Source organism: Ovis canadensis, chromosome 7 (assembly GCF_042477335.2).
Source record: "Ovis canadensis isolate MfBH-ARS-UI-01 breed Bighorn chromosome 7, ARS-UI_OviCan_v2, whole genome shotgun sequence".
Taxonomy (NCBI): Eukaryota; Metazoa; Chordata; class Mammalia; order Artiodactyla; family Bovidae; genus Ovis; species Ovis canadensis.
Window position 1 is genome coordinate 102,186,387 of NC_091251.1, and position 26,016 is coordinate 102,212,402.

A 26,016-nucleotide genomic window follows, 5' to 3' on the forward strand; every position below is an offset into this window, starting at 1 on the left:
TGAACATTCAGACTGATTTTCTTTAGGATAGACTGGCTGGATCTGCTTGCAGTCCAAGGGACTCTCAAAGGTCTTCTCCAACACCATAGTTCAAAAGCATGAATACTTCGGTGCTCAGCTTTATAGTCCAACTCTCACATCCATACATGACTACCAGAAAAACCATAGCTTTGACTAGATGGACCTTTGTTGGCAAAGTAATGTCTCTGCTTTTTAATATGCCGTCTAGGTTGGTCATATCTTTTCTTCCAAGAAGTAGGTGTCTTTTAATTTCATGGCTGCAGTCACCATCTGCAGTGATTTTGGAGCCCCCCAAAACACAAGCACTACAGCATTAATTTATTTTTTAATTATTTGAATGCCTGTGATGGTTCCTTGTGGATCCTATGTATTTTACTTTGTACATAGCGACCGTGACAGATACTGGTAGATACTCTCTAGTATCTTTTCTTCTCCACCTTCTTTTAATAGATGAACGCACCCCTCCTCCCTTCCTCCTCCACTCTATCTTTTAAAAGAATGGTCTCCCAGTCACAGACTACATTTCCCAGCATCCCTTGAAGCTAAGTAAGTTCCAGTGCTAAAGTTCTGGGCAATGAGAGAGGAGTAGAGGGATATCTTTCATTTCTGGATCAGCTCCTTAAAGACACTTGCCCTGGACTCTCTCCTACTCCCTTCCTCTATGGGCTGTAGCACAGACCTGGTAGAGACTCAGCTTTCGGTCACGCTGATGAGCACATCAGGGAATGGTAACGCAGCAGAAAGGAAGGAGGAGACCTGTGTATTTTAATGACCTTCACCACCTGGACCCGCAGGACTGTACTGTGAGAAATACATTTCTATCTATGTAAGCCACTACATTAGGCTTTGTTTGTTTTGTAAAACAAAATTTGGGTGGGGGGGGGGTGGCGAGTTAGAGCATCTTAACTTCTACCCCAGGGAATGCAGGGTTTTACCTTGTTTTATAACAAAAAACTTGTTTCAGTTGTGAAAATTGCCCTTGGGACATTATGGGAGGAACAGATTTTTACATACGATAAGTCTGAAGGATCAGGCTGACCTTTCTGAATACTTATCATGCCAAGGTTACTATAAGGACTTCTTGACTGCTCCTTATATGTTAAGAGTATTTTGAATTCTAAGGGAGAATCTGTGTTTGTCAACTTGGTTGGTTTTGATTATGAGTATGCTGTTTTCTAATGATATAGCAGTTTCCCATTTTTTTGACTAATCCTGCCCGCAAGTGCCGGTTGAATAAACTAAAGACTTTTCAATTTGCCTGTCACTATTAAGCTTAACCATAAATTAAAATGAATGGGTATCTCCAAAGTGAATGTCTAAAAATATGGTTAATCAAATTTTAACCTTGCAAAAAAGTATCAATTTTGTAATACCATAATCTCTGATTTCTATTAAAAGTTTATTGTTGACTAAAGGACAGTATTGGAAATAGATTTATTGTATGATTTAAGGTTCCAGTTTTGTATACCTTCATTAATAGAGTATCTTGCATCAGTATTTTCATTACTAGTGTAATGAATAGCAGCTATGTGATGGTTTGTCAAAAATAAAGTTAATAAAAAGATAGTTAACATAAAAGAATTAGAGCAGCATCGCATAACATAGACAGAACACATCAAAGTTATCATACACGGTCCTTTACATTACTCACTCACACACAGGACCGCCTTAGATCATCTGGCTTTGGAAAATAACGGAACTGATGATATTTCAGTCACTGTCAATAATGCTCAACTTCAGAGAAGTTAAATCAGTTTCTTTCCCTCAGCTTCCCAATAACCAGTGACAACTGTTCCAGTGGAAAGAACTCTTGGCCAGCAATCAGGAAACTTCCTTGCTAGCCCTGGCTTTCTTAGTTACCAAGTGTGAAATTGGGCAGGTCATTTAACCTTTGCGCAGGTTAATTATGGAGTGCAGTAAAAGATCATCTATAAAAAGCCTTTTGCAAAATAAAAATCTTTATACCAATACACAGTGGTACATATACATATATATATATATATGTATCCCTGGTGAAGCGAATGGCAACCCACTCCAGTATTCTTGCCTGGAAAATCTCATGGACACAGGAGCCTGGTGCATTAGAGTTCATTGGGATGGCAAGGAGTCGGACACAACTTAGCAACTGAGCATGTACATAAGTTTAAGGAAAACATCATTAACAATACAAAGCCACCTATAAATGTATTTGTTCATACACATACAAACACGTATATACATGTGTGTTTATAAAGATATACACATTAGCTAAATTTAAAAATTTTACTATTTAGGATTTATTTCCTGGCTGCTTCTAAAATGAGTTAAGGCATTTATGGGTTAACACACAATGCAAAAGTGCAATGAGAAGCTTTAAAACAAAACAAAGTCTATGCAGATGCCATTTAGGAAGCATTTTTTAGTGGAGTCCTCCTGTTCCTCCTTGATGGCTAAAAACAAATCAGATAAGGGGACTTCTGTAATAATAATAACAACAGATTACTAATAGTTTATTAAACAGTTGTTAACTGTCCCCTACAAATAAAAGAATCTTAACAATGGCCTACATCTAGCCGCACAGAGTCACCCATATGTCATCCCTCTATTGCAGTCTCCCTGGGTGATAAAGTTAATAAGCCAGATTTGCCAGAGTTTTCTGGAAGTAACAATTGAGAGTGTCAAATTCCCATAGTGGAGTCCAAGGCACACATTAGGCTTGTACCCTAAATTCAACAGGACTGTAACATTCCTTTGAACTTTTTTCCTTAGTGATCACCTTTAATCATGAGATTAAGGAATCGTGAGATGATAAGAATGAGAATGACTAATCTTTTCTTTTCCTAGACCCATGCCACCTGTTAGTATTAAGTGAGCTACATCCCTTTTTATATACAGGTAAATAAATTAGGGATTAAATTCATGGTGAGATAGAGGGTAATACTGACACAAACAACTTTGATTCATCAGCTCAGGTAATACCATTCTATTTGAAACCACCCATCAGTTTCCTTTGATCTTTATTTTAAAACTAAAAGCAAAGCATTGCATTTTATGGCCTTAGTCCTTAACATGAACAATAAATATATTAGACTGTATTTTTATTAATAGGTTAGTATTGAGGGTCATCTAACTCAAACTGGAAGTCTCAGAGTAAAATCACTAGGTTAACATTGGGATTAGCAAAGAATGGCATTGGAGATTTTCTCCCCCATGTGCCTGTCTTTTAAGAAATGACGAAGTATAATAAAATGGGTTATAAACCTCTGTGCAGATGTCATGGAAAGAATAAAGCAAGAGCTGGTCATTGAATATCACTTTCATACTTAATCCTAATGGCATACTTGACTTCATCGCTTAACCAAAGCACCACTCCACAAGGGTCTTTGGGCCTTAAAAAATGCTCACAGCTGGGATACAGGTCTTTCAGAAGTTGGAATTTCTGGGTGAGATGAATTGGGAGATTGGGGTTGACATATACATACTACTATGTATAAAGTAACTAATGAGCACCTACTGTATAGCCCAGGGACCTCTACTCAATGCTCCGTGGTAACCTAAGTGGGAAGGAAATCTGAAAAAGAGGGGATATATGCATACACATAACTCACTCACTTCACTGTATAGCGGAAACTAACACAACACTGGAAAGTAACTATCCTCCAGTAAAAATTAGCTTAAAAAAACTCCCCTACCCAAGTCTTGTGACTGATGCCTGAAATTCCATATTACAGGCGCCTTTCATCACTTCAGAACATTTGATCACTGAGTAAATAAAAATGCATACTAGACTAAAAATATTTTAAGCAATTATGAAAAAAAGAAGTTGGAATTTCTTCTCCAGACTAATATTTCTACTTTCTGACACTTAAAAGAAAGCAGTTCCTAAAGAAGAATTCTGCAGCAATATATTCAAAGTATGCCACCCTAGAACCAAATCGTAACATGCCTTTCTTCCAAATGCAGCCTCATTTAGTATCACAGTGTACCAGCCAAATAGGCCGCAGACCCTGCCAGCCCCGTCTGACAAATGGAGGCCTGAGCGTCATCCCAGCCTCTCCTGATGCAGAGAAAATGAAAGGAAGCAGTGACGGCCATGTATTCTACTCATTTCTTGAAAATGCATTTGTGAGCTCACATGTCAATGGCCAACTCCTTTAAGCAGGTTCAGAGTAAACAAGTAGAATACACTGGGAAGGCTGGTCCTTATGATGCAGATTTAACAGTCTCGCAGAGCAACTGCAGAGGGACGAAATGCATGTAAGTCTAGTTGATCCCAGACTCACCTGACTCCTTTTGTCCTCTTGGAGTTGTAGAAATACCTGCCCAGATTGGCAGGTGTTGACTAGAACAGAGACAGTGGAGCAAGAGAGAGGAGCCCCAAACCCTAAGTCTTTATATACACTCTCTCTTTCAGTCCAAACATCCTCTTCACTCTGATTGGCTTCCGGTTCCCTCACTGCCCCTTGCCTTTGAAGCGTTCTGGACTCAGCAGCACCCAAGGTTAATGTCTCCAACTTGCCCGCAGCACCTACGCATGTCCTGGGCATGCACGTGTTATTTCCAGTGACCCAGAGTGACAGTGGAAAGTAGCTTCTTGTAACTCCTTTTCCTGGAGACTTGTCTCTCCTTTGCACTGCTTGTCTTGGCTCTGCTAAAAGGCTAAGGGAGGATATCTATTCTTTTCACCCACAGGTTATAAAACACAACACAGTTCAGTTTTAGAAGGATGGTCGACATGACTCTCATATCACTGCCAGGAAGAAACCTCAGGTTCCGTATCTGAACCCCCTACCTTGTATTCCAAATCAAGCACCTCCAAAAAAATGATGCACCCTTTACTGCCTTTTCCTTTGTCATCCCTCCTCCGACTAACAACATTTTCCTTTCCTAATATTTTTTTTCATTTTTCTTCTTTATAAAGTTTTCTTTGTAAAGTTTCTTCACACCTCATTGTAGAATGAACACATGCGATTTCCAGAGAACAATAATTGGAATAATTCTGTTTGTCATTCTATCTTCATTTTTTAACTACGAAAATGAATATTCAGGTCAAATTCTGTTGTAATGGGGCAAGGAGTTTGCAAGCTCCTTCCTTAGGATGAAGTTTTATTATACCCTTTATTGAGTGAAAGCAAAAGCGAAGCTTAGGAATGAGCTTCTTAGCTATGAGCTGTCTTTGCTCTTACAATGGTATTTGCTGAAATGGCAAATATCCAATATACCATTGTTGAATTTCAAGATGACTGTTTTCTGATAACCAGAATGTGATAGCACGATCACCTACATGTAATTGAATTTTACAGTTTTGGTCTACACAGTGACTGCAAAAACATTTTTTAAAAAAAATCAAGTTTAATTGAATTTAACTGATTTCTGCCAACTAGATAAATATCAGCTTTCCCTGAAGTCTTTATTTCAGTGAAATTCAATTACTAATGAGATTTAACACTTCCAACAATAAATTTATAATGTACTAAATTTAATCTCTTGAAATTCCGGAACAAACTAACACATCCCTCCCTCCCAATTATTCTAGATGGAGATATACTGGATGTCCTCTCAGAATTCTCAACCATTGAGTTATTTTTGATTCAGAACATTTCCACTGGTTGTCCTTGAGTACACATGCCATATTATCACGTTACCTTTGGAATCTCTTTAGACTGTGACTGACATTCTCAGCAAGGCAACTAGATATGAACACCTTCTCTACTGACTATTTTTTTTTTTAATGACATTTCCCTTGAGGAAATGGTCACTTTGCATGGCCTCAATCTAGAGTTAAGAACATGTGTTACATATTCCAATGAACCATAGGAATTGTTTTTCTGTTGTTGTTGTTCAACTTAGAAGTAAAGAGAACTTTGTTAATATCTCCCCACATATATGAGTTGGGAAGTTTACAATATTATCCTAAAGAATTACGTTCCTCAATATTTCCTGTACGTTCCTTCTTGCATCCCAACTGTACACACACAAGTATCATTCACTTTTGGAAAGTTTGCTTTATGCAACTCTGCTTTTACAAAAGACCTATGTTAGTATTTGTTTTCTCTAACCAGAAGAAATCCAAAAAGGATTTTTGCTTATATTTACACACACACACACACACACACACACACACACACATTAGTATGTAACTATTTCTTTGCTTTATGTCATTTCAAGTTATTATGAAATTCTCCAGGCAAGAACATTGGAGTGGGAAGCCATTCCCTTTTCCAGGGTATCAAACCCAGGTCTCTTGCATTGCAGGCAGATTCTTTACTGTTTGAGCCATGAAGGAAGCCCCAAAGGTGTCATCAGTTCAGTTCAGTTCAGTTCAGTCACTCAGTCGTGTCTGACTCTTTGCAACCCCATGAATCGCAGCACACCAGGCCTCCCTGTCCATTACCAACTCCAGGAGTTCACCCAAACCCACGTCCATCAAGTTGGTGATGCCATCCAGCCATCTCATCCTCTGTCGTCCCCTTCTCCTCCTGCCCCCAATCTCTCTCAGCATCAGGATCTTTTCCAATGAGTCAACTCTTCACATGAGGTGGCCGAAGTATTGGAGTTTCAGCTTTAGCATCAGTCCTTCCAAAGAACACCCAGGACTGATCTCCTTTAGAATGGACTGGTTGGATCTCCTTGCAGTCCAAGGGACTCTCAAGAGTCTTCTCCAACGCCACAGGTCAAAAGCATCAATTCTTTTTGGCACTCACCTTTCTTCACAGTACAACTCTCACATCCATACATGACCACTGGAAAAACCATAGCCTTGACTAGATGGACCTTTGTTGGCAAAGTAATGTCTCTGCTTTTTAATATGCCATCTAGGTTGGTCATAACTTTCCTTTCAAGGAGTAAGCGTCTTTTAATTTCATGGCTGCAATCACCATCTACAGTGATTTTGGAGCCCCCCAAAATAAAGTCTGACACTGTTTCCACTGTTTCCCCATCTATATTCCCATGAAGTGATGGGACCAGATGCCATGATCTTCGTTTTCTGAATGTTGAGCTTTAAGCCAACTTTTTCACTCTCCACTTTCATCAAGAGGCTTTTTAGTCCCTCTTCACTTTCTGCCATGAGGGTGGTGTCATCTGCATATCTGAGGTTATTGATATTTCTCCCGGCAATCTTGATTCCAGCTTGTGCTTCTTCTAGCCCAAGGAAAACAATTTGTGTAATTATATACGGGGAATACTGGTCATCTCGCAAGGTCAGGTGGAGACAGATGTGATGAGAGACAGGTGTGTTGTACACTTGAAATGAATATAATGTTATATATCACTTATACCACAATAAACAATAAAAATTTTCACTAAAAAATGAAAAATTTTATGAAGCTCTTAATAGTGCTCTCTGTGGATACAGATCAGAGTATGCTATCTTTCATAATCATCTTTCTCATATGGTCTATCTGAAAAAATATCTGTGAAGTCCCTTTTGTCTTCATCTCCCCATCCTGTGTACCCATACTAGTCTTCAGAAGTATGTTTAACTAACAAAGACTTCAAAGGATCTGCCTTCTCCCGAGATTCCTTCATTTCAATCAAGGATGAATCTTACTGAATTTCTAAACAGGAGGTTTCTGGATACCCTTGATGGGGTAAGGGGGGACTGGGGTGGAAACATTGTAAGTGCTCTGAAAGGAAAGGACACAAAATGAAAAGTGGCAAAATGTATAACCTGAGTGTGATTTTAAGGAGCAAAATTGTACCAACTAATAATAGTGTTTTGATACATTATTTCTGATCTTTACTCTGCACAGTGGGCAGTATTATTAGCACCATGTTTACAAATAAGGAAGCTGAGGCCCCCAGTTGTTATATGATTGGCCCCAGGTCAGGTAGCAGAGAAATGGCCGAGCCAGGATTCACACCTAGTCTCTGGGAGGCCCACTCACGTGGGCCTCAGAAGCCTCTCAGAAGGCTTCGGGGAAGGAAAGGTGAGAGCTTGGGCTTGTAAGGTGGCGCTAGTGGTAAAGAACCCACCTGCCAATGCAGGAGACATAAGAGACGTGGGTTCGATCCCTGGGTTGGGAAGATACCTTGGGGAAGGGCATGGCAACCCACTCCACTATTCTTGTCTAGAGAATCCTGTGGACAGAGGAGCCTGGTGGGCTATAGTCCATAGCGTTGCATAGGGTCGGACACGACTGAAGTGACTTCACACAGCACACCACAGGTGAGAGCTCAGAATCTCCAAGTATCAGCTACAAATGCAGAATTTGTACAGTAAGAGAGACTGGACCAGAAAATATATATGGAGAACCAAAAAATGCCCCTCCCACCATTTTTTTAAAAAGTCAAGGAAAGAATAGGAAAAAAATAGAATGAACATGGACTTAGCAGGCACCGGATCAAATTCAGTTACTGCCAGTTATTATACTAGCTCTTACCTTGGGTAAAATTACTTACTTTTTTGGTGCCAAATTCTTTTATACAAAAAAATGAATATAGCAATATCTATTTGATCAAGCAATTGTGAGGATTAAATGAAATGACTTACATGAAAGTCTCAAGATGAGTGCCCCACTCATGATAGGATTTCAATAAATGGTCCTTCCTAATCCTTTCATTCATTGCTATAGTTTATTTAGATAGATGCAAAGGAAGCAGCTTTTAAATCTGTAACAGCCTATTCTTATGAGCACTGGACCACAACTGTGCCATCACGCCTAAGAGAATGAATTCTAAATCCTAACTTCTGGCTCAAATCCTGGCTCTAATTTTTAAAACTTGTGTAATCTAAGCACATTTGCTCCAGACTCAGTTTCTTTATCTGGAAAAGAGAGTTAATAATGGAATTTACCCTGTGAGGTTTTATAAGATTTGATTTCACTAATGGAAGTGAAGTGCTTATTACAGTGACTGGCATTTAGTAAGTGCTCCATAAACACTACTACTATTAACCAAGCAAATAATAGGGTTAGAACAGCAATTCTCCATCAGGGGTGATTTTGTCTCCCCTGAAAATATTTGGTAATGTCTGCAGACATTTTTGGTTGTTACAACTCATCAAGGAAATGGCATTTAGAGGGTAGAAGGCGGGGATGCTGCTATACATTTTAATATACACAAGACAACCACCATGACAAAGAATTATCCAGTGTAAAATATCAATAGTGCCAAGGCTGAGGAATACTGAGTTGAGAAAAGTCATCCCAACTCAGTAGGGATCCTGAGATATTTTCCTCATGAGGGCAAAAGAGGTCACCAACTAAATACTGCTGGAAAACCAAATACCCCTACACCCCATTTAATATCCAATGGGCTTCCCTGGTGGCTCAGATGGTAAAGAATCCACCTGCAATGCAGGAGAGCCGGGTTCGATCCCGGGGTTGGGAAGATTCCCTGGAAGAGGGCATGGCAACCCAGTCCAGTACTCTTGCCTGGAGAATCCGGTGGACAGAGGAGCCTGACAAGCTACTGTCCATGGAGTTGCAAAGAGTCAGACACAACTGAGGAACTGACACTTAAGCTAACATTGGAAAAAGCAAAAATAATTATTGAGCATATGGGACTATAACAATATGTCTCAGAATTGTGGTAAAAATGCTCTTTTAAAAGGGTAGTATTTCTCATTAGAATTGCCATTCTAAAATTCACTGAATAAGAATTTGAGAATGGGTGAACAATGATATGCAAGGGCTTTAGAGACCACTCCATAAAAATTAATGCTTGTACATACATCTGGATCCCCTCTGCTGCAGGAGTGAGCAAGTGAAAATGGTCTGCCAATAATGGATATGGGTAGGAAAGTGGGCACAAATTCTCATGCTCCTTGTTCATATTTTCTCCCTCCTCATCCTCACCCAGATGCCTCGTGGGTGATGGGATTACCTAGAGAAAGGTAAATGTGAAGGGCTCAAAGCATCTCTTTCTCGCAGGCTTAGTATCTCAGGTGAATTTAGCAGGATCTCTAGCTGAGAGGATTCCTTATTGATTCTGTGTGCTTTTTTACACCTCCTGCAGCTTGAATTGATAAGGGTACATTGGCAACTTGAACCAGAAACTAATAAGCCCAGGGGCTAGCTCTTCCTTACTGAAAAAAAGTACAAACTCTCAAGTCTGAGGAGGAAAATAGGGAGCACTCCATGAGGAACCACACTTAATCCCGAACCTCGTCATTTAGGATTAATGGCTGGTACTTAGGGAATTGGAAAGTTACAATGAGTTCCTTTTTCCTTTTTTCAGTCATTAGCAGGGAGGGATTGCTCACACACAGAACACTGTTCCAGTGAACACAAGGCCCATGAAGAGGGATGATACCTTTCTCAAGCTTGCAAGTGAGGTCCACCAGAGAGGCTCCAGTGTGTTCAGGATGGACGCAACGTTGTCTACCATATGTCAACGAAGGCGTCTTTGTAATATTCTGATTTTGGTGGCTGAATAATGGTGCCCAAATATGTTAGGTCCTAATCCCTGGAACCTGTAAATATTACCTTATTTGGAAAAAGGGTTTCTGTAGACATGATTAAGGATCTTGAGTTGGGGAGATTACCCTGGATTATTTAAATGGGCCTTAAATGTAATCATGAGGGTCACTACCTTTTTTCCTGATGCACAGTGATTTACAATATTATATTAGTTTCAGGTGTACAACACAGTGATTCAATATTTTTGTAGATTATACTCCATTTATAGCTATTATTTTTTAAAAAGCTATATCTCCCCATGCTGTACAATATATCTTTGTTGCTTATCTATTTTACACATAGTAGTTTGTGTCTCTTAATCCCATACCCCATCTTGCCCTTCCCTTCTTCCCTCTCCCTACTGGTAACCACTAGTTTGTTCTCTATAACTGTGAATCTGTTTCTGTTTTTATACCTTCATTTATTTTTAGATCCCACATGCAAGTGATAACAGAATATTTGTCTTTTTCTGATTTATTTATCTAAACTTAATACTCTCTAGGTCTATCCATGTTGTTGCAAATGGCAGAATTTCATGCTTTTTATGACTAATATTCCTGTGCGTGTGTGCGCATGTGTGGAGTGTCAGATCTTTATCCATTCATCTGCTGATGGTACTTAGGCTGCTTTCATGCCTTGACTATTATAAACAATGCTGTTAGGAACACTGAGGTGCATGTATCTTTTCAAACTAGTGTTTTCATTTTCATAGATGAGTGTTCTTGTAAGAGAGAGGCAGAGGAAAATCTGATATACAGAGAAGAGGAGGTCGTGTGACCATGAGATAGAGATTAGAGGGATGTGGCCACATGCCAAGGAATGCTGGCAGCCTCCAGAACTTGGAAGGGTCAAAGAATGGATTCTCCCTAGAGCTCCTGAAACAAGTGCAGCCCTTGATTGCTGTCCAGTGAAAATGATTTTAGACTTCCAGCCTCAGGAACTGTGAGAGTATACATTTCTATAGTTTAAAGTCACATTTTAATAGTTTAAAGTTTCTGGTAATTTGTTTCAGCGACAACAGGAAACTAATACACTGGTCATAACTGTGGATTCTCTTCTCACAGACCTCTGTTGGACTACTGAAGGGAAAGAGGAAGAAAAAAAGTTAAGAAGCATGATCCAAGCAAGAGACAAAAGAAAGAAGGAAGAGGAGAAGGAAGAAGAATCAGGGGAAAGTGGAGGAGAAATAACTCACCGAATGGTTTAGGTCATGTGTGAATTACACTGGGGAGAAGTGCACATGACCCCTAAAATCCACTTCTGTCAATATGGTGGACATTAAAGCTATGCTTAAGCCTGGGTCAGAAGAGGAATTTGTCTTTAAAACTTATGATTCATCCAATAGTTGTAATGTGGCTTACTGAAATTTTTCTCATCAAGATCACCACTGACCTCCTTTTGGTTAAAAAACAGTAACCACTTAGTCATCAAGTTCTTTAACCTGACTTGCCAACTTTCAAGATCCTGCTCATAACCCACTTCCTCTACAAAATCACCCTTGATCTGTGTTATTTTTCCACTTTCCGAATTCCTATTACACTCACAGGAAGTATGTCTGTTATTTTTGCCCCTCTAAAAAGAGGCCAGAAATGCCTACTGCTAAACACCCCAAAATGTATAAAACAACCCCCTACAGCAAAGAATTATGGTATTTCTTTACCCCTTCAACAATCTGCACAGGGCTGGTCTGTAATAGAGTCCTGTGGTGACTGGCTACCCACTATTTTGAGTCCAACAATATAGATGGTCTCACCTCCTTCATTTATATCTATTTATTATATCATACAATGATGACTGATATTAGAATTATGTCCCTGGCATGCTAGATCTAAATCATGAAAAATTCACTGACAAAATTCATTGTCTTTCTAGTTAAGAAAATCTACTCATACATTTCAGAAAAATTCCCAATTGGAAGAGTTGAGGCCAAAATCATTTCTTATTTGTCTAATTTAACCCCCCAAATGCAATTAGCAGCAACCTCTCAAGTCTCTAATATTCAAAACATGTGAAGATTTACTTTATTACCTGAAGAGTTACAGGTTTGTGCTGAGGCACACCTGAAGGTACCTGCTTTCTGCTATATATTTCCCAATATGTGCCAAGTCTCATAGAATAGAAGCTTATTTTTTAATTGATGTATGTTCCTGGCTTAAAAGCTTCAAAAGGAAAGTCTGCATTTTGGGCCTATTTATACTTTAATATTGCTCACTTGCATCGTCTGTAACTGAAACTGAAGCTCAGTTCAGTAGACTATCCCACAGTAAGTGATCAGATAATTGCCCACATGAAAACCGTTACGTACACACATGGCTAAAGAATCCAGTCAAGGACATATACCTGTTGGTGATCAGTCCTTGTGTTTTCACTTTTTTATTTTTTAAGCATAAAAACACCAAAGGCACATGGTGGCATTCCCCTCACTTAAAAGCAGTGGATATAAACCACACCATACAATTCAGAATCACCACACAGGCAGGATGGCAATAAATTAAACAAAACAAGTGAACTAATTAACATACTTCCAAAACAGAAGAAAACAAGTTTTAAAACACTGTATACCTCAGTGAAGTAGCAGCTGCTCTTATCAAGAACCATATATTCTCTTAGTACAGTATTTTGCAATTTATTGCCTTTCTTACCTTGGAAAAATTATGTAACAGCTATACTGCCCATATTAACATTTTTTGGCCTTTTATAAGTAACAGCTTTTGAAACCAGACATTCAGATATCCATTAAGTTAGCTACTTGAAAAAAGTTTTCAGTTTTTTTGAAAATCTCTTTCAGAATGCTCCAAAAGAGTGATTCAAATAAACTCATAAAAGGATTAATTCATTAATGATGAAATGATGAACTTCATAAAATATGTCCTCCCCCACCTAATGTGTTATCTATGATTGTAAAGCATGATGCAGTCACAACATGCACATTTTTAGTTCAGTTCAGTTGCTCAGTTGTGTCTGACTCTTTGTGACCCCATGGACTGCAGTACACCAGGTTTCCCTGTCCATCACCAACTCCTGAAGTTGGCTCAAACTCATGTCCATCGAGTCGGTGATCATCCAACCATCTTATCCTCTGTCGTCCCCTTCTCCTCCAGCCTTCAATCTTTCCCAGCATCAGGGTCTTTTCTAAGGAGTCGGTTCTTTGCATTAGGTGGATGCAAAGTACCAGAGCTTCAGCTTCAGCATCAGTTCTTCTAGTGAATATTCAGGACTGATTTCCTTTAGGATGGACTAATTTGATCTCCTTGCTATCCAAGGGACTCTCAAGAGTCTTCTCCAACACCACAGTTCAAAAGCATTAATTCTTCAGTGCTCAGCTTTTTTTATACTCCAACTCTCACATCCATACATGACTACTGGAAAAACCATAGCTTTGACTAGACGGACGTTTGTCAGCAAAGTAATGCCTTTGCTTTTTAATATGCTGTCTAGGTTTGTTATAGCTTTTCTTCCAAGGAGCAAGCTTCTTTTAATTTCATGGTTGCCGTTACCATCTGCAGTGATTTTGGAGCCCAAGGAAAAAAAATCTGTCACTGTTCCCATTGTTTCCCCATCTATTTGCCATGAAGTGATGGGACCAGATGCCATGATCTTAGTTTTCTGAATGTTGAGTTTTAAGCCAACTTTTTCACTCTCCTCTTTCACTTTCATCAAGAGGCTCTTTAGTTCCTCTTTGCTCTCTGCCATCAGGGTGGTGTCATCTGCATATCTGAGGTTACTGATATTTCTCCTGGCAATTTGGATACATGTATCAGATTTCTATTTTGATGACCTTGGTACAGAATGATGATTAGGGTCAAAAGGCCCATGCATCCTGGAAAGCTTAGAGGGTTTTAAGTAGGGAAAAGGGTCCTTGAGTAGGCTGATATGACCAGGTTCCTTTTTCAACTTACCAAAGATGATTCCAGAGACTGTAGCTCATTTTCCTGTTTGCTCATGATAAAATGCTTGGTCTTTGATTATCACTTTCTGACACTCAAACTTCACTGTAATCCTGAAAGAACTCTGTCCTGAAAAAGGAAAATTCTTTTCTTCACCCAAGGTCTTTTCCCCTTATATTAATATCCCATGAGATTATTAGCTCTGGAGGAAAGAATTCAGTGGCAAAATTCCATATTTGCTCATGAAATTCACTCCCAGCTTCCATTCACACATCAATAGGGCAGTTAGAAGAGAAGCTCCTCATTCCCTCTACCCTCTCTGCATGTTTCCCCTCAGCTTCTTCTGACACCCACACTGGTTTGTTTGTTTTTTTCCTACTGAATCAAAAGTCCCTTTTATTAGCAGAGGCTCTTCTTTAGGCAGAGTATATATATATATATATATATATATATATATATATATATATATATATATATATATATACACTTCATGTATATATATACACATTCTGCCTAGTGAAGAGGAACTAAAAAACCTCTTGATGAAAGTGAAAGTGGAGAGTGAAAAAGTTGGCTTAAAGCTCAACATTCAGAAAACATCCAGTCCCATCACTTCATGGCAAATAGATGGGGAAACAGTGGAAACAGTGTCAGACTTTATTTTGGGGGGCTCCAAAATCACTGCAGATATTGACTGTAGCCATGAAATTAAAAGACTCTTACTCCTTGGAAGAAAAGTTATGACCAACCTAGATAGCATATTCAAAAGCAGAGACATTACTTTGCCAACTAAGGTCTGTCTAGTCAAGGCTGTGGTTTTTCCAGTAGTCATGTATGGATGTGAGAGTTGGACTGTGAAGAAGGCTGAGTGCCAAAGAATTGATGCTTTTGAACTGTGGTGTTGGAGAAGACTCTTGAGAGTCCCTTGGACTGCAAGGAGATCCAACCAGTCCATTCTGAAGGAGATCAGCCCTGGGATTTCTTTGGAAGGAATGTTGCTAAAGCTGAAACTCCAGTACTTTGGCCACCTCATGAGAAGAGTTGACTCATTTGAAAAGACCCTGATACTGGGAGGGATTGGGGGCAGGAGGAGAAGGGGACAACCGAGGATGAGATGGCTGGATGGCATCACGGACTCAATGGACATGAGTCTGAGTGAACTCCGGGAGATGGTGATGGACAGGGAGGCCTGGCGTGCTGCAATTCATGGGGTCGCAAAGAGTCGGACATGACTGAGCGACTGAACTGAACTGAACTGATACACTTCATGCTTGTTAGGACAGACAAGTATTTAAGTTTACAAAAAGTGCATGGTACTGGCTAGTCCATAGAGACAGGAAATGGAGTCTGCTCAGTCCTCTAGGTGCTAACCCCACCTGATGCTCTTTCACTCCTCCTGTGGGCTACAGGAAGGATGTATCAAAACCTAATGCATTATCAAGGCTTAGTGAAATCTAAGCAAGGTCAGCAGAGTTGAAAGCTGTTTTGCCTTTCTCTTCCTAGAAATGCTGTGTAAATCTTTTTGGGAAAAACAAACAAAACCACCACCACCAACAAAACACAACAACAGCAACAAAACAGGACAACCCCCCGTCCCCACCCCAAACTTCTTAGTGCCATTGATTCCCTTGCATTTTAAACATTTCACTTTTGCATTTTTAAATAAAAGTGAATAAAATAAAATGGCTGTTTGCAAAGGTGACTGAGTGTCCAAGGGCATGCATTCAACTGTGGGCTCCATACTTACAAATGCATGCCCTTGGGTATGGCAGTCAACCTCTCTGTGCCTCAGTTTCCTCATTTCAGATAGATTATTGAAGGAAAATGATAAATACTTACCTTATAGGGTTGTTGTCAGGAGTAAATGAGTTAAACTATGGAAATTATTTCAGAATAGAGTTGGCACTCAGTAAATATTTGATTAATTAATGCAATTTAACAGAATAAATATGTTCTAGAACCCAAGTAATTTCAACTTTGATTTTTGTGCAGTTAGAGTGATACATTGCTCTTTAGTAAGTGGAGACAAGAATCTGAACTCATGGGAGATTTTTACAAATGAAGTGGATCAGGCATTGATGTTAAAGAAAAGTAAGAAACCTTCATGGAGAATGATTGAATGCCACATTCTGAGCCTGGCATTTTTCAAGTACCATTGCATATAAATCTCCTAACAGTTCTTCTGAAGTAGACACAATCAATTCCACTGTGCAGATGAGATAAAAGAGCTCAGAAATGTTGATTACCTCAAATCACACTTACCCCAGCACCAGTCAGTGGTAGAGGTAGGATTCTAATCCTATATCATTTAAAAACCAAACATAACATGGAAAAAGGAGGAAGGCAGATTGTGCAAGTGAAGTGATTTTATTAAAAGGTGATTACTGAATGGCTCATTGACAAGGTTTATGATCCAAAGCTTCCCAGGTGGCACAGTGGTAAAGAACCTGCCTGCCAATGCAGGAGATGTGGGTTCGATCCCTGGGTCAGGAAGATCCCCTGGAGAAGGAAAGGGAAACCCACTGCAGTATTCTTGCCTGGAGAATCCCATGGACAGAGGAACCTAGGGGGCTACACTCTATGGGTCACAAAAAATCAGACACGACTGAACCCAGCACAGTTACAATGTTCCAAATATGGTTTGATAGCTCTTAGAACTAGCTTTGAGGTAGAGATTCAGACTATGCACAATACTTTTAGTCTAGTGAAGAATGCCATTGTACATATCAACAACACAGTCACAAACCATCAGAGATAGAAAGCGACCCAGAAAACCATTTAGTCCAACCTCCTCCATTAACAGCTGAGACAGAAGTAAAATGGCGAGCTCAGTGTCATATAGGTGCTTAGTGGCTGAAGTAGCCAGGATTCCTCTGGTCCCAACACTCCTTCCCTTGGCAGTATGCAGGATAGCCAACTGGATCACTGTGTTTTTAAACCCACCCATTTGGATGCATGTAAATTCTAGTTCATTTTAAATACCCCAACCCCTACTTTGGCATTTAAATCTAAAACAAGTATTAGAGTGATTCTTAAAATTCATTGGGAATATATAATAAATAATAAGAATATTCTCTAGTGAAAATAGTTTCTATGATCTAGAACCTTCTTTTTAAAAACTGACTAAAATTCTGGGATTGTTGTATTTTGTCAAACAAAAGTAAAAATTAAATATTGTCTGGGTAGGAAAGCCCTTTAAAGGAAAATACTGCTCTTCTTCACACAGAGAGGAATTAAAAAGTTCTTTAACTTTTTTGTTGTTATTGTTATATTACATTCATTCACCAAATATTTACTGAACAGCTAAAGTAGCAGGAGTCCTACCTTCCCTGCGTATTTCACAGCACCTATTACAGTGCTAAGCTTTCGGTAGTCATCGATTGATTGGTGGTAACTTCTCCCACGTTCAATATATTAGAAGGCTTCAGGACAAAAGTCACTGAGGTTATGTCAGCTACTATTGATGTCCTGGAGGTGACGGGTATACAGGTTAAGGATATGGAAGTGAAGGAAGGAGACAGCTCTTGACTATTCAATGATTGTGTTGTCCTGAACCACGCAGAATAATATGCACTTTTTTAGTTATAATCAGTAATGCAGAGTCCAAAGTTTCATAATTTCTTTCACTGTGCATGCATCAAAAGTGTATAATCAATTGTACTATTTCTTAGGCTGGCAAGCATTAGGCTGTCTGATGGTAGCCATATTGAAAAACACGGCATTATCTAATTATGTCATAGTACACAGTTCTATCATAGGGCCAAATCTTGTTCATGCAGGTTATAAAAGACAGATAAAAACCACATTATCCACTGCTTCAGCAATACTGCATTATTATAAACATGAGGAAGCTAAAAGTGCTAAATCTTGGGCCACTCAAGCTTTTTGACCTAAACTTCAAAGCACACAAAACCTAACTATGGTAGGAAGGGTTTTGGATTGCTGGAATGTGGAGAGAAAGGAAGCACTAAAGGGAAAGATGAAGAAGAATGGAAGCACCCAACTTTCAGTGATTTTTATAGTAGACACTTAGCTGGTCAGCAAATAAACTGGTAACTGACAAGAAATTGGCATATGAACTAAGTGAGTTTTTCAAGCAAAACGTCCTGGAATAAACGAATGCTAGTAGGCTGAATAGAAGGCAATGGCAGCCCACTCCAGTACTCTTGCCTGGAAAATCCCATGGATGGAGGAGCCTGGTGGGCTGCAGTCCATGGGGTCGCTGCGAGTTGGACACGACTCAGTGACTTCACTTTCACTTTTCACTTTCATGCATTGGAGAAGGAAATGGCAACCCACTCCAGTGTTCTTGCCTGGAGAATCCCAGGGACGGGGAGCCTGGTGGGCTGCCGTCTATGGGGTCGCACAGAGTCAGACACGACTGAAGCGACTTGGCAGCAGCAGCAGTAGGCTGAATAGGCAACAAAACCACAATTAGCCACAGATTGGCTGGATATCAGCGGGCCTATAAAACCTAGCAATGATTTACCTGCCTTATTGTGTAGAGGGTGAAGCACAAGTTCCGGCAGATGATATTGAAAAGTCAATAATCATGGAGCAATTGATCTTAATTCATCACATGGGTCTCTCCACTTTCCTTCAAGTACCATAGCAAAATTAACTTGGGATTTAACGGACCAACGTTACAATCTCAAGGATTTTTGTTCTACATTAGCCGTTCAGTGGAAAAGGCTTGGCGTAGCATCTCTAAAAAGATCCACAAATGTGATATCAGGCCAACACACACTCAGGCCTCAATTATACACTTACACAAACACAAGAGATGGTGCATGCCATGATAATGTAGATATCAATATTTAATGGATATTCATTATGGTAAATTTAGCAAATTTCACACTCAGTAAGTTAGTCACCAATACTGGTGATGCAGGGTGCTATCTAATTGGTTCTGTTTTCCTGCCATCACGGCTCTGAAGACATAGTTAAACCCTTAGGAAATTCCAAGGACATTATGATTTGAATTTTCATGAATACACTCTGGCAACTGGTCTGTTAAGTGCTGAACAGTTCTGCAAATCTGGCTATCCAGATTAGTTAGTAGACACTGTTTGCTCACTGTCATAGGGAAGGATGGTTGACGGTGTACGTGTGATTAGTTCAGTTAGCAAATACATTCTGAAGACTGAAAATATGCCCATCCACTGTGCTAGACCAAACATGCTGCCTTTATTTAAAGAGCTTACTGTCTATTGAAGCATCCTATAATTTAGAAATACAGTATAATTATATTTAAAGCAAATATACATAATTCATCAATTAAAGATGTTTTCTAGGTACCATTAATTGCATTCAGCAATTTTCTATGTAATTTTCAAAGATTCTGATTCTCAATATAATATTGATTGTAAGAGTTAAGATGCTGTTTGATCTATTATGATATCAAAATAATAATAAAAACCTAATACTTGGTTCCTACTATCCACATTTTTTTCTCTTCTAGACCTTTGGCTCATGATGACAAAATGCACTACAAATATTAAAGCAGTGATGAATTACTTTGGTCTGACCTTCCCAACACCTACGTGGATTCCAAATATTAACAAATGTCTCTTCACATAAGTTATGGATAACTTGGGAATCAGCCCCCAGGATGCTACCAGCAAAAGGTAATTCATTCTGTTGGTAACAGTGTCACTTTTGTAAATTGATCAAACATTGCTTTCTACAGTTAATAGACAAGTTACAAACCCCAGAAGATTTTAACGTTTTCTTCTTTCTTCTGTAGATGCCTACTTTGTTCCCAGTTCACTTATAATCACTGTCTGAGAAGAGAAATCAACACTAAATATTTAAGGATAATGAAAATTTAGCCTGAACATCTACTTGCATGAACACTGCATGGGAAAGTTTTCCTTTAGCTGCTCTGCGGTACCAGTATCTGAGTCCGTACATCCCACTGAGAAATATAAAAGAGTCCCAAAGGGCAAAATTAAGGGTAGACAACATCTGACCTCAATCATGGGCGTCAGGATAAGAAATGCATAACACATGGTCACAACTCAAAAGCAGTGATGTCAAGGTTACTGCAGAGGATGGCAGCTGTTCAGTTGGACATCTGGATCTCGGTGGCTCCAGAACCGATTGTTCTCACATGAGATCTGTCCATGAGAAGCTCAGCCCATCTTTAGTAACAGTTCTCAGAATTTTAATGAAATTTTCATGTAATGCCCAGCGAATAATACAGTTTTCACATGTACAAAATATTCTTGTTTCTGGAAAGTAAACGTTGCCCAAAAGCAAAATATTAAAACAAGAAGGATTATTCTGGGTTGTATGGCTGTGCCAAACTGATTCTTCACCTTTAGTGTTTACAGTCAGAAGACATCAAGGACAATGGAAGGGTTTGGCTGTCTTCCTATATTATTTGATACTATCTAAATATGCACAACTTTGTACTTACCTTTCGAAAGTTCACTTTCCTGCTCTTATCTGAGAACAATAATCAGCAAAATGTTGATAGACATGACAGGTTTAGCATGTGCAAGTCTGCTACATCAATTTCAAATGGTGCATAACTATTACAATTGGTAGGCAGGAATTAAGAAGTATGAGCACATTTAAACATACATATCTAGCTAATCAAATATATCAGCACATTAAGTGAAGAAATTATATTTAAATTCTTTTAAATTATAAGGTTAAGATTGGTAATATGTACAGAAAACCTTTTTTAGCCAATTAAGACACACTAGATTCACACTAATTAATGAATGGTATGGAAATGTGATAGACAGAAATTAATGGAAAAAATGCTTTCTTGGATAGAAGGTCACTAGTCCTGAGTAACTTATTAACTATGTGGTTGGCACAGTTCCTGATCAACAATGGGAAGATTTTCCAAAGTGTACAGCAGCAGGTGTAATACATTTGTACATTCAAAAGGCTTTTATAAAAAAATTATCTATATATCTACCTGGTATGAATTTCAAACCCTATAATTACTGAAGACATTTCAAACACAGTTGAGGGGTTATGCTATCTACAACTTATTTGGTTTTGTTATTTATGCAAGACCTGTGAATTGCAGTAATTTTAGTGCTGCTGTTGGCTAGCTGGCGGTGTAAGTTCCTCAGCAAAGTCTCTGGATGGGTCCTGTCACAGTGTGGTTGCTCAAAACACAAGCGCTCTTCCAAAAACCATACTTCCTTTGATGGATGGCATAGTGTAATATTTAATTCAAGTGTTCAGAAACTGAAAGAAGTGCTTGAAAGCTTTAGTTAAGAGAACTGGAGAATTCTGTATAGATTTTGATTTAGTCCATTTCTAAGTATATACAGGGATGGGGAAGCAACCTGATTTGAAACCAGTCAAATGATCAGTGATACATAATGGAGGGTAAAAAAAATGTAAGATAAAAAGCCATGACAAATTCTATTTAGCAATTAATTATCAGAGGATAAAGAGATAGAACAATGTAATAAATCTCTGGTCTCAGTTACAGACAATGAGGAAAAGTTGGATAAGACTTAAACATTTAACAGTCATTAAATCAAAATCTTTCTTAAAGTGACAGTGTCAGAGTCTGGAAATGTTACTCTGACACACAATGGATGACTGTGAGCCATTGGTATAGACAGGAAAAATTGAAATCACATGTAAAATGACAATATAGAACCAATGCCCCAAATCTCTCAGGCTCCTGGGAGGAAACAGTATAAAAATTCAGCCCCAAAGAAGTTCACATCCTTTTGATAATCAAATATTAGTCTGCATTTCACCAGAGAGAAGAGCTATACCTGTAGGTTCTGATTTAATTAGATGCCCTGATGATGATTCTGAATGGTTGACAAGCTCTTGTTAATAGAAGCTTGTTAGGTGAAGCAAAGGAAAAGTGACCTCTAATAGTAAATCAAGCACCTTTGGAAGCTGCTTTATCTCCTTAACCTGGGTGACCTGGGCCTGGAGTCATAGATTGGATACTTGGGAGAATATATATTAGGAACTGGAAAATAATTTTGTTGTTGTTGTTGTTTTGGGATAGACTAAAACTCAGAGATGGCTGTAATCAAATGAACTTTTAAGTTCATATGACTCTTGAACTTTAGCATTCCTCAGTATCACCTAGAAGACTAATTAGAACCTAGACTGCTGGCACTTCCCCAGCTTCTGAATCCTTAGGTCTGAAGATGAGAAGTTTGTAGTTCTTACAAACTCCTAGGTGCTTGCTATTGGTGCCACTGGTTTGGGGACCACACTTTGAAAACCAGTGCTGTAAGGAATACTGAATAAAAAGATAAGTATTTTCCTCAGAAAACTATGATTTGTCCTCAGTGGAATCTAATCAGTAGGTTTACGCACAGTTAAAACTTTAAAAATGAGCAATGACCCACCACTGTTAATTTGGAACAGTCAAACTAACCTCACCAAAGGCTGCTCCAATGGAAAAAGTGGGAAACTCTTTCCACGGTACACACTGGCTTTACTGGCTGTGGTCTTAACTCAAAGCACAGAATGAACCTTGGCCAGCAGCGTGAGGTCTCTCAAGTCTGCAGCTGTTGGGAGGAGACTGCTCTGCCAGTGACTGGGCAGGAAGTTCCTCCTTAGAACTGATGCATCTATTTTATTCAGCTTGGAGTGAAAATAAATAAATAAACAAAAGAGGCCAAAGTCTCTCGGCTTCTCAGAACTTCTTTTAACTGCCTGACCTCCCCAAAGCCACCATGTTAGATGGCTTTGCCGCCATGGCTGCTTTACTTCCGGTAACCGACAGCTCGAGGTTCCGGGTGATGGGAAGTTTTCAAAATGGCCGTCATAAATCACACCTGTGGAATAAATAAGATGAAAATCCCAAATGACAGACAAACACAGGGCACTGAGACTGAAAAAAATATCTGCAATAAGGCCACTCTCCCAGTCCACACGGCCAGCGAGCAGTCTGTCAATAACATTAAGGAACAGTGTCATTTTCATCAGAAATGGGCCTTTATGGTGCACAAGTTCAACAGCACTTCTCACAATGCTGCTTTCCAGGATCTTGCATCAGATAAAGGATGGAGGGCTGCTGAAGTTTCTTCTTTCAAGTAAACACTTTAAGATATTGTTGTTGAAGGCAACACAGCTTCCTCTGTGTTCACATCATTTTACAGAACTCCTGCCACTCTCCATTCCCTTATTCAGCTAAGTGCTCAGCAATAATGGACAAACAAAATCTAAACTAGCGTTACCACTACCCTAGGGATAACACTGAGTAAGAGTTATGCAGTATGATCTGATAATAGCTGGCTTTGGGAGCTGAAAAGGAAAAAAAATATCTTGTAAGGGGATGTATTAAGACATTAAGATTTTAAATCCTAAGTCCAACATGACGCATAATTTGGGAATTGCTCTGTTGGCTTTAAGGTTTAAAAAAAAGGGATAGAAATAAGTCCTGATATACAAAATACATATTTTTGTTCAGTCGCTAAGTTGTGTTTGACTCTGTGACCCTATGCTGGACTGCAGCACGCCAGGCTTCCCTGACCTTCACTAGCTCTTGGAGTTTGTTCAAACTCATGTCCATTGAGTCAATGAAGCCACCCAACCATCTCGTCCTGTCACCCTCTTCTCTTGCCCTCAATCTTTCCCAGCATCAGGGTCTTTCCCAGTGAGTCAGCTCCTCTCATCAGATGGCCAAACTGCTTAAAAAACAGCTGTGTATCATCACACAAAGATGAAGAGAAACAATCTTGTCTTACCAAGAGAAGTCTTTCACACCTAGTTAACAGACCGGCCAGATCATTAAAAACAACTTGTGTTTCATGTGTTAATCTCACGAACGCTTTATGGTGGCACTGTCTTGATATCTTGAAATGCATGCCCAGGCACGTGAGCATGACTCCAGTCTACAAGCTGGCCCAAATCAAGGACACAATTGGCTTCCAAAGATCCTTGAGGAAATGACTATGGATCCCATGGGAAGAAATGAGAGAAACTTGATGGGAAAAAAATATTTCCATTTGAAATATATTAAGTCAAGAACAAAGAGAGATGCACTATCTTGAAGTACAAGTTTTCATGCTATTGGCCAAGTTGGGGCTTTTAAAAGCCATTTGAACCCTTGGTGGCTTCAAATGATTCAGAAATACATTGAAATATTTGCAAGAGGGGAAAAAAAAAGGAGACTGTAATTTGATGGAAAACATATCATAAAAATAAGATGTGTCCCACTGTCACAGGCAAAGCCCATAAAAATTTCACAGGAAATAAAAATAGAATATGGGTAATAAAATAAAATCTAACTTTTTTCCCCTGGGTCCTTAGTCTAGTTCCACTTGCTTATGGTCCTTAGTCTAGTTCCACTTGCTTATAGCATGCAGAGGCCTCCAATCTGGCCTTTCAGACCAGAGTTCCCAGGGCCAAATGGCCATTCTGGAAGAGCTCTGATGGGCTATGCCAAAGGCAACTCACAACACTGATTCAAGATGATGGTAGCGGGCCGTGTGCAGAGACACCGCACCCAACACTGTGATCCAGGGTCTCAGCGGCCCAGCTGTGCCCCCCTCACCAGACCCCAGCGCCCTCCTCTCCTTGCTGCTGGGACCCCTATAAAGCAGCCCCACCCATGGCCAGTCCAGGAGACTGTGTCCTCCAGAGCTCATACCTCTTCATTCTCTGATCAAAGAATAAAGCTCCTCTTCACTTCTCATTCTATTGGCTTGATCAACACTGGGCAGAAGGACCCTTGCTGGGGGACCAACTCTGGAGGCTTGGTAACACTTTCAAAAAGAGCATGACTTTATAAAAACATGAAGTCAGAATCTAAAGGAGGTTGTCCAACTAGTTACAAATGAACATGTTATCCTTCTTTCCCTCAGAATAAGATATTTTCTCTTATGACATCTGAACTGGTGGTGGTTTAATATCCACTAATTTTGTTTAAAAAAATACTGCTTCAAGCCAGTATTCTGATCTTTTATTTTCAGTCGAATATACAGATGACACAGAGCTCCTATATTTAAGGATAAGTAGTAATTTTTGCTATTTACTTAAAATAATGCCAGTCAAAATGCTTTACCAAAGGATGAAAAATGAGAGGGTATCAATTCATAAGGATCTACGGAGAGATGATAGAAGACATTTGGGGCATAAATGTCCACCATCTGCCAGTTTGAGGAAAACAGCATTCATTCCAGGGAATGGCAAGTATGCAACCAATGCCGTGGAACAGCAAGTTATGTTACAATTACAGGTTATAAATGTATGGCTCTAATTTGACTACTGCAGCACTTTTTTCATGCCCTCACCTATATGCTCAAAAGCGTAAGGTTTTACATTCTGAAAGGTGGTGTGTGCATGCTAAGTCGCTTCAGTTGTGTATTTTTGCGACCTTATGGACTGTAGCCTGCCAGGCTTCACTGTCCACGGGATTCTCCAGGGGACCTTCCCTCCTCCAGGGGATCTTCCCAACCCAGGGCTGGAACCCACTTCTCTTCTGTTTCCTGCATTGGCAGGCAGGTTCTTTACCAGTAGTGCCACCTGGGAAGCCCCTGAAAAGCGGAGGTCATTAGATTATGTTTGTTGTTTTTACTGTCCTCCTGAACGAGAACCAACATGCTTCTATGTTTAGAAATACCACATATTCCTGCAGAGAGCGAGACAGTAAGTTCAAGCTGATGACTGTCTCATGGCTTTGGACTATGTCAGAGTTAAGCTGTATTATGGAGGAAAAGATACCAGCCACAGAAGTATTCCTAGGTTTTCAACCAGGAGAACAGTCAAAGACATGT

The 26,016-nt window shown here is 39.5% G+C and overlaps 1 long non-coding RNA gene across 1 annotated transcript; it reads left to right on the plus strand.

Moving 5' to 3' along the window:
- Window positions 1-618: 618 nt before the first annotated feature.
- On the plus strand, window positions 619-11,702 carry LOC138444203 (uncharacterized). The gene is made up of 2 exons (XR_011258410.1): window positions 619-847; window positions 11,468-11,702. It is a non-coding gene; the product is annotated as an uncharacterized lncRNA (long non-coding RNA).
- Window positions 11,703-26,016: the final 14,314 nt, after the last annotated feature.